This window comes from Lasioglossum baleicum, chromosome 7 (genome assembly GCF_051020765.1).
Source record: "Lasioglossum baleicum chromosome 7, iyLasBale1, whole genome shotgun sequence".
NCBI classification, from domain to species: Eukaryota; Metazoa; Arthropoda; class Insecta; order Hymenoptera; family Halictidae; genus Lasioglossum; species Lasioglossum baleicum.
The window spans coordinates 12891480-12901760 of record NC_134935.1 but is presented as its reverse complement, the minus strand read 5'-3'; the positions used below and the strand labels follow the sequence as shown (position 1 = coordinate 12901760).

The window sequence follows — 10281 nt, the reverse complement described above, 5'->3', positions numbered from 1 at the left end:
TTGAGAATTGGAATTGCTTTGATAAATTTACAGTAACTTAATGTCTCTGGCGCGCGTCTCATTTTAAAAATGATAAAAACCGTAGTTGGACAATAATGATATTGTTGTTTCGAAAAGTGGGAATTTTAATGAGGTCTATGGGGGAGGTTACTCGAGAATTCCGTGCCTAATAGAGATTGACGCACCGTAATCTCATCCTTAAGGGCAATGGGCGGTGTTACAAGAACCACCGTAACGGTTTCAGAATTAACGGACCCGTTTCCTTTAATTAGGATCCTTTAGGGCGACCCTGTGTTGCATACCTGACCGCTCAAAGAACCGAGTACAATCAGGATGTATATAAAGCACTGCCAACAACCTGAAAAAAACTCGGAGAGCAGACATGTTTATTCTCTTCTTGCCTGATGTTGTTTTTAGACTGCGCTCTTTGTGCATTTAGAGCACACGCTGTAAATTTAGTCCAACAAAACAGAAGTTTTAATTTCCAAACACATTCAATAATTTTCATTACGTAAAAAATACTTTATTGATAAAATAAGTTTCCATATTCCTGTTGTTTCTCAACAGTTAATCCTTAAAATAAATATAACTTGGAAGTACAAAGTTTCCACAGAAAACTTTCTGTCACGATAGATTAAAATAAATTTTATTATTTTGACCTTGAAATTCAAAGCCAAGGTCAATTTTGCGGTTCATTTCTTAAACAAATCTCCACCGATTCAGAGTTGCAATAATCACGCTATAATGGTCACGATACATAATTTTGAAACATCTTTTCATTTTTTATGCTTTTTTATTTATTCTGCTTGAGAATAAGTACTCACGGCATTAAGTCACTTATGTCTAGCAATAATGTCACAGTTAAAAGACAGTACGAATTCCCAGCAAGCAATAGCTCGCAGCATGCCGCGATAGGCCACATTAGGAAACAATACCTTGTTATAACCAGCTGGACTGACTCTAGCAAGTAGAAACAGACAACAATGGGGAGACAAGCTAGCGAAATGGCATTCAACAGCCGACAGCCAAAACAGACGTTGGCATTCAATCTTGCACAGCGATTTCGTTCGAAAAACGTCTAATCATTCTATTCTTGACCTTCTTAGTTCTAATTTCTGCAGATACAAATGCAATGGATAACCAACTGCAATTGAGGCTTACCATTTTTACAATCTTGCACAGTGATTTCGTTCTGGAAACTTCTAACCATTCTATTCTTGACCTTCTTACTTCTAATCTCTGCAGTTACGAATGCAGTCGAGCAACCAGCTGCAGTTACTGTACTTTGCTGCGCTGTTAGGGAGCGTCTTACTGCGGGGAACGCAATGAACACGTTTTTCCAGATCGAGTGGAAGATCGTAGCAGAGTTAGACTGCTTAGAACTGTCAACGTAGTAATCTTCGCCTCGGCGATGCAGATCTTCACGGAGCGATGCGACGAAAACTATGCATTTCGTTAGTGTATAATTATCGCGAATGTGAGTCGAGTGGTCGGGAGCAGAACCGGCAGTTTTTCTTGGCCGCGAAATGTTGCCGGAACGAATACATTCCAGGCTAGCATGTCTCTCTGATGGTATGTTTCTAATTTGCGTGCATGCACCGTGCACCCCATCAGGCGCAGCAAGAATTTAATACACGAAACCACGCCTAGGTGAGCCTTGGGGGAGCGTCCTGTGCAAACGGTGGCGTTCAAGCACGCCACCGACGAGCCTGAGTCACGAGCATGCGACCATCTCCGCACGACCGAACAAAGGAGCAGTCCAATAACGTAATTACTTTCGATGGTTCTCCAGAAACTGTTCACACTTGGGCGCGAGCGCACCTAAGGCCTCGCAACCGCACGCACGCGTGCACGCGTGTGGTGCACGCACGACCTTCCCTCTCTTTATCTTCCTCTCTATGTCATTTGCTCACGCCGGGAATCCTTTATGGTCCATTTCCGCTCGCGTTTTTGCCCGATATCCAACCGACAGCCGGCGAAACTGACAGCCCTAGTTAACCGTAGAACAAGCCCTATCTAATTTCTACCGATCAGCCTCTAAACCGCTCGCGAACCCTACGCGTCTTCCCATCAATTACCAGCGATAGTTGTCTCTGCGAAACCGTGCAGCTTTGCACGCGTTCCTGCTAACCCGGTACAGTCCGTCGGAAAAGCATTTCTCCCACCATTTTACTTTTAGCCTCTTAACTAGGGGATGACGAGCCAATTCGCCATATAGAAATCTGCTACCACTAGATTGCTTCGTGCAATCTCAAAATTGTCTGCATCAATCACAGGAAAGGGAGTTAAATAAAAATTAATTTTTTTTTTCATTCATTTCATTTCGACTTAAAGCAGGTAAAAAATATAATTCATTGTAAACTTTAATGTCTTAACTAGCCACACTAATTTTCCTCAAATTTACAATGATCAGAATTTCTTTGTTGTTCCCAACGTTGTATAATATATTTTCTGAATGTGTTTCACTAATAGAAATGAATAATGTAGATTTTGCTTGAAATCTTCAGACAACGAGTGCAACTCGACGTTACAGGGAACGAAGGGTTGAAAGTGTTTAAGCATTCTCGTCGCGAATCACAAGAATTATTTCCGCGGAGCTACTTCAGACATTATCTTTCAGCTCATATCTTCCTATGTAACTAAAGTAGCTTAATGTTGCACAAAATGGTTTTGATATTTCATTTTAGTTCTTAACTTCTACGTCTCGAAACATTGTTTCCCCGAAAAAGTTGTTGGAAGAATTTGTTAGAAGAGTTTCTTGACAAAGCAGGGTTAAGAAGTGCCCACTAAAAAGCTGGATTTTCGCGTGAAGTGTTAGCACGTAAAATCGCGCAACATAGCGGAGGCGTCAAAGCGCAAGCGTGTTTCTCGATCGATCACTCGCTTTCTATCTCGTTAAGGAGATTTCATCCGGCGAGAGAGAGAGAGAGAGAGAGAGAGAGAGAGAGAGAGAGGAGTGTGTGTTGTCTGACTAATTCCGTAAACTATTCAATATTTGCATACGTGTACAATAACCGACGCGTCAAGGGTTTAATGATGTGTTAGCTGAATCCTTTAGAGGCCGAGGTATATCCCCTTATGCACTCTTGTCTGCGTACCGATCCAACGTCAAACACTTTAACACGCTTTATCGAGCACGATTGGCTGCTTCTGTGGCTGCGAGATGAGATAGATAGTTTGCTGGTGTATCGGGCTACAAGGAAGCCAATGGCTACTGATTATTTCTTCACGACCGTCGGTAACCTCTGAACCCACGATGATTATGCAACTTCACCGTCTACCGTTTCGGGAGCTCGCCGAGCGTAACACCGTAGACGATGACTAGACGACTTTTACGACTGGCTGATGCGAGTTCCGAGTACCCGACACTGATTCACTTCCAGATGACAGGCATCCTCTACGTTGTTGTGGTCCTGCCACCTTACTCCCGGTAAATATTTGTCAAAGACCCCTCGCTAATTTTATAACGTCGAGTGGATCGCGGGGAAAATGTTCCGGGCTTTCGGAAAAATCAATATACTTCTGAAGCATACACTATGAAATGCACCTTGTTAGATCAACAGAAATTAATTTGGATCGTAATCTGATCCAAATAAAATTCTGAACCCTCTAAATAATGATGAAGCTAATAAGAAAAATTTTGTAAACAAAACTAGTAAGAACAAACAATGTCTAGCATGTCTAGAAGAACTGCCGCAAAGAACAGGTTGAAAGATTGCTAGACAAATAAACCTACAAACAGTCCACTCATCAACACAGTACATCTGTAAAAGGTTCATCACACGATATTTAAACGCAGGCTTCACCAATCGGAGAATGATCTTAAACTGTAATACTTTGACTGGCGCCACAGAGTCGCCAATTGCGAAGGGTAAAGCCTGCTATCATGCTCGTTATCCTCGACGTTAGTTCATATTTGATATCAAGGAGAAACGTCGTCAACAACAGGTTTGGCGCCGCCTAAGAAACAAGAATCACCGAAAAAATCGCGCGGACTGTGATATTTAATAAAATATTACACAGCTCGACTTTTAACTTAGCCAAGGTTCCCGACTTCTCTTAAAGCAAGGAACGGTCTCTCCTTGGCGTCGTTATTACAATTCGAAACGGTTCGAAACAGGATCCGGCTAATTAAGCGGCAGCCAGTTTCCGGATCAGTGATCCTTGCGGCCACCAATTAGTTTCCCTTTCGAACGATATTCCGTGGCGATGACGTGCCGTGATGGTCAGGTTCGCGTCCTGTTTGCCAATCGGGTTGCAAAAACAAAACTCGCATGGTCGTGCAAGCATCCGGTGTCCTGCAGGACCCTGTAACGACTATCTCGGTTTCTAGAGAAAATCGGAAACGCGGGCTAGTTTCAGTTCGAGACTGTCTCCTTTATCTCTGTGTGTTTCTCTGTCTTTCTCCCTCTCATGGATCTCGATTCCCGTTAAAAAAAAGCCGGAGAGTTCGCGTGGCACGAAGGCGTCGTCCCCGGCGATTCCTGGCTCAGTTATCTGCGACTATTAGCGCTTGACTCTATGCAAATTCAGCGGCAGGCTGTAGCGGTGCTGTTCGAGCGGACCCCATAAATTCTGGCGGACACGAATGATCTCGCCTTCTCCCGGTTGTGGTATTCGTGGCCGGTCGTTTGACGACACCGTGAACGTATACCACCGCTGTGTAAGCGTATACGGGAGGTATTCGCTTACGTACGCCTTACTTACCTCGATCCGCGGCTGCGGATCGAGTCGACACACGCGTGCACATGTGATTTTGCCTCTCTCTCTCTCTTCCTCTCCCTATCTTACTCCGGCACGATCTCTCTCGCTCTCGTTGCCAGCGACGAGATCAAGTTCAATATGTACAGGCAACCCTTGAATAACACGACGCTCAAGTTACGCGAACATCGAAGCATGACTCGGTCAAAAGTTGCGACGGCCTTCGAATACGTGTTAAAACGTTTTATTAAATACAACGTACCACCTTCATGAAATATGAAAACTGTTTAGCCGAAGTCATAAACTCTCGGAATACATACTATGCTGTTTACTGCGACTTGAGACAACAAGGTGACCAAATTAATTCGACTATGCTTAAGTAAATTGCGAGATTGTGGTAGCGCACGTGATAATACAGTTTCACAGGCTTCCAACTATTAGATAGAGAAAATTTCTAGTGGCTCAAGTGGAACATACACTTGAGAAAAAAAGTATGACAATATACACGGTGTCCCACCTAAATATCTCCTTTATTTTTAATGGCACAGAAAAGATATTTTTGGCATAATTTAAATGGTATCGAAGGGGGAATATTACAGAAGAACAATTTTTTTGTCTGTTTATTTTTTATCGGGAGAGCTTTTTTTTATTGCATCTTGTTAATGACTCAAAAAATTATTTTTCCCGATAAAGACGACCTTGCAAAAACTATGAAAAAGAAACTGAGACACACTGTATTATTTTCGGGTGTATAAAATTTTTACAACAAAATTTCAATTAACCTAACCCAGGTCACGACACTGTGTTCCTAATCAAAGGATAACGTCACCCATGCAGTCGAAGCGTTGACTTGTTTATTTCATTTTTCGAAGTAATCGAGCTAGATTCGAGCTGTTTACAATGTGGTCGATTCCATCGGTATTGAGGGGCCCGAGGCAACCATGGGCACAGTCACGGGCACAATCATGGGCACGGGCGCCCGTATCACGGCCACGAACGCTTTAACGCTTCGGTTCCAAGCCACCGAGCAGAGACCACCTGCCACCTTGACTACGTGTGTACCGAGAGAGCGTGGTCGCCGGCCAGGGTATTTAGTATTCGAAAGGCATCAGGCCCACAGTTCTTCCCACGGCTATTTGGAATCCACTGTGTAACCGTCGAGTACTCTTTCGGTATTCAGCGCTGGCCGCGACACCAGTCGACACGCAATGCCTGTCTGTCGGCCGGCCCGTCGAACAAACGAAAAGAGTCACCGATCGCTGTGTAACCCGATGTGGGTCCTTTTACATTCATATTATTTCGATATCGAGAGAGTTCATTGTCGAGGTTATCTCTGCCTACGCAACCGTTCACCCTCACATTGCGCCACTTATTGCCGCCTCATCTTTGCGCATCTCATCGTCAATGGGCTCGACTACCGTGAGCCAATGACCGTGCATTGTGATTTTATTACCCCACGATCTTTAACCGGTTGTACGCTGGACGCTGATTATCGGTGCCAGTTTCATTCAGCTGCTATTAGACCTCGAACCGATCCGAGTCTCTGGAAAATTTGAGATCGGTCCGTCCTCTCAAAGAATATGCATCCTTAGTAACGTGTGCAATCTACAATTTTTATGCGCAATTTTTTAGAAACTACAATGAAGGAAAAAATTGATAGTTTTCTGAAATATATATTCCTTATGTTGAAAATAAATTGTAAATGTGTTTGAGCGTTGGAATAATTCTAAGAATGCTTGTGCTCGGGCTTTTTATGCGAATGTCTACAACAGTTGAAGATAAAAATGGCGTTCTTCTCTTTCGTTTGAGCACAGAGGTTTAATATTTAAGTATAAGGAAATGGAGTTTCGTTCAAACCGAGTTGACTTAACAATTCAAACTAGCTCTTCCTTCCCTGTCTTTCTGATAATTTGAAGAAACACCTAAAATTTTTTAAAATCCAGATACGATCTCGTGAACATTTCATGATAGCTTCAAATATGTATTTTACAGTATTTTGTGTAATATCAAAAATCCCATAATTTTCAGAAAAGTTACCAAAAAACATCGAGTTTGAAAGTTTGACGGATTCGCGTGTCCTGGCATTCACGAGAAGTAGAATTGGTTGGTCGTGATCAGACACGTCGGCCGATTTCTATTCACCAGCACGCGTAACCGAATGTTCAATCTCAATTTTTTCGGAAACGAAGCTTCAACTGAATATATATTCCTTTTTTTCCATTTATTTTTGCAAACAGGATTACCTCATGCCTCGCTGGTACAATCCGTCCTGAGATATCCCGTATATTCATGAATTTACTGCAGTTGTAAGAAACTTTTAATTTACAAAATAGTAACAATCTTCTGGAGAACGCGGAAGGGTCAGTGCACCGAGTATAATGATTTCTGAGGGCGTGACTCGCATCCATCAGCGGAGGGTTGCCGTTTTCGCGAGTCTGAAGAGCATTTGGGCACGGTTCGTTGGGAGAGGTAGCTGGAACAGAGTTCGGTGCGACATGGTTTGCCGGGCCGTATAGTCGCGTGTCTTGCGCATTACACGCGTGGAAACGCACCTTTAGGATAATTGCCATGACAGTGGCCACAGTCGAAGGGGTCAGTTTCACGTGAAGCGACATGTACGCTGGATCGTTTACGTTGGGCGCAGCCATTGCTATAACCGCGAAGTCGCGGTCCGGCGCCGCTGGCAGGCTAGTGTGACAAATTACACATAATTCACGAGCCAATTTCACACACGGTTGTCCCGCTAGGGAAGACAGCGTTGAACGCGTACGTGTACAACGACGGTGTATAACCCCGAGGAACGATTCAAACCGTGAAAGGAACGCGAACGCACGCGGAGAGAGAGAGAGAGAAAGAGAGGTTAAGGTAAAAATCGTTCGGCGCCGACGGATTGACTGTTTTACGAGGTCTTAAGTGGCGATAAAATCGTTTTCGGTCCCACGGGAACGAAAAACGTGTCCCCGCGTCGAATTTCACGAATCACTTGACGCACCGAATTGGTTTCCGCGGAAAGGAAACGGAACGAGATCTACGGGAAAGATTGTGGCCGCTCGATCTCTGCGGACCCGCGATTAATTTGTACCGACGCGAACGTTTTTAAAGATTTATTACACTGTCTCGCGAACTTCCTCGTTCTCCTACGGATCCCAGGGATCAACGATTTTGAAATTCCATTCAGGCGCTTGGATCACGCGTTACAACACGAAGCCGCGATCTGTTGCACGTGATGTAATTGGATTGCGGTAATGTTCATAGTAATATATCTGATCTGTCCGACCATGCGTTGACTCTATCCACTGCATAATGTTGAATCGAGGATTGATTCGCGTAAATAGATATTCCGGCCACGACTAATGAACACTTTTGAGTTATTCCATGTTGATTGCCGGGAACACTGCTCTGATTTAGCGTTTAATTAAAATACGTCCTGGTTACTGGTTCTGACAATGTGTAGTTTTGATGTCTTACCGGTACATTTTGTGATTTTACATTAAAATTCTTACATTGACATTTTTGTAAAGTAAAAGTTCACACACACACACACACACACACACACACACACACACACACACAGAGAGAGAGAGAGAGAGAGAGAGAGAGAGAGAGAGAGAGAGAGAGAGAGAGAGAGAGAGAGAATAGTTCAAAATTTGTTACACTGACTAATGAGTCAAAGTTAACATTGAAGAAAAACAGTCTCTTTGTAATTGTCGACAGTGAATTGGTGAATACGAATATTTTCGTAACAGACACACAATTTTCCGCTGAGTAATAACGACAGCAACATTATTTTCATTTACGTTAGAATGGAACGAACGAATACGAGAAAATAAATTGAATCAATTTGCAAATGAAATTATTGCTTCTCAACAGCTTTGCTCTCAGAAAATAATAACTAAAAGATCAATGATCAAAATCCTTCATACACAGCACGAGACTTCGTATATCATGTTCATTATCTCATATTTAAAATATAAATGCATACATCAGCGACGCAATCAGCGCGAAATCCAATATTTTCCAGTAACCAATATTTTCAGTGTACAAAAGTCATTGGAAGCGGAAACGCGATCGCGCTGCGCACAAATTACATGTCTGTTTTTTCATCGTTCATTCTCCGTTGGGTACGCGAAATTATCAGCTCATTTTCGCAATTAAATACGACGATATTTGCCGGCTCTTTCAATCTTTAATTAAAAACCGCGATATCTTCGGATGCAATGGCGGAACTCTGTTTTTCAGTTGTGGTTTTTGCAAAGCAAAATTTAAAGCGTGGCGGGATGAGTGAATTGAATACACTCGAGCTGTCCGTTTCATTTTATTTGTGATACATTGAAACGAATTTGCACTTGTTTCCGCGATAATCCAGCCATGTTTTAAAGCAGTTCAGTTTGTGCTACAACACTTGCTGAATAACTTTATAAACTTCCGCTATGTGCGCACAATGCGCGAAATTTTTTATGTTTAGTTTGCTGTAAAAGAACTACTGTAGTTACAATTGCTTTACGTTTCGCTATACCGAATTCTTTTCGGGTCTTTTCCTGTGTCACGAATTTCAGTGAAAAAGTTATTTGTTTCTCCTACTATGGGTTGCATTGTCATGACTAGACCGCGAGTTTTATGCGTTTACGATGGAAACGAGTTGGGGTAATTTAAAACAGTAAAAATATAAACAAAATTTAAGCACGTCAATATATTTCATCATATCAATTGACTTCGACTTTTAAAAGTTTGTTAAAGAGGACAGCTCACGAGGTTGTTGTTCCCTGCACCTGATGTCAAGAATTTTGATTTTGCTATTTTTCTTTTAAATGGTCCCGAGTAATTTTAATGGTAAAATTCGCAATCTAATGCCGACAGTGGCCAAGGACGATAACCTCATTTCACAGTGTCTTTCACGGTCCACTGGCGCCGAAACCGAATATTCACGAGGCGATCTAAAGTCGTTCGTATAAAGTACTTCGGCGGGGAAAAGTACAGTCGGTTTTCTGGTCGCTCGAGTCAATTTACTGCAGTCCTTTTGTTTCATCAATTGCGTAATGCCGGTCGTTTTCGACGGTTTCGTTCCGGCATTCTGTTCGCTTCTTAACGCCATTTTCATGGAAAGAAACGCGAGAGAGCCGATTGAATCGGTTCGCCTCGCGGCTCCGACGATTGCCCTCATTATTTTCCCATCAGTCCAATAAAGTTGCGCCGCGCGGGCTGTAAGCAATCTTTTTCGTCGGCGAATATCTACGCACCGACGCGACGAAGATCCGATCCATCAATTTTCGCGAGAGCTCCTCGCGAGTGTTCTTCGTGCTTTCGCGGAGGGAATCTTGCGCGAATGGAATGGCAGCGTTACCACGCTTCGCCTGCAACATTAACGGTACAGGCAGTCGGTCAAAGGCGCGCTATCCGAACCAGTTACATATTCATACCTAAGCGGAAACAGCCGAGGGCAATCGGCTGAAATTCGGCGTCGTACGCTGTCAAGCAACTCGTGATCAAAACTCGATAACTTTATTGTTAAACGAAGGCTCTACTTACACCTATACATTGACACTGCAAAAGTATAAACGATATCATACTTAAAATTCAATG

At 43.0% G+C, this 10281-nt stretch overlaps 3 protein-coding genes across 8 annotated transcripts in view; 2 read left to right on the top strand and 1 right to left on the bottom strand.

The window, feature by feature from the left end:
* Positions 1–10281, top strand: part of Atg16 (Autophagy-related 16) — a 642505-nt gene that overhangs the window by 342342 nt on the left and 289882 nt on the right. The window lies entirely within an intron of this gene.
* The window catches only part of LOC143210246 (uncharacterized), a 473171-nt gene that overhangs the window by 271619 nt on the left and 191271 nt on the right, over positions 1–10281 (top strand). The window lies entirely within an intron of this gene.
* Positions 1–10281, bottom strand: part of Neo (ZP and PAN domain-containing protein neyo) — a 211294-nt gene that overhangs the window by 86213 nt on the left and 114800 nt on the right. The gene's annotated exons all lie outside the window — the stretch shown is intronic.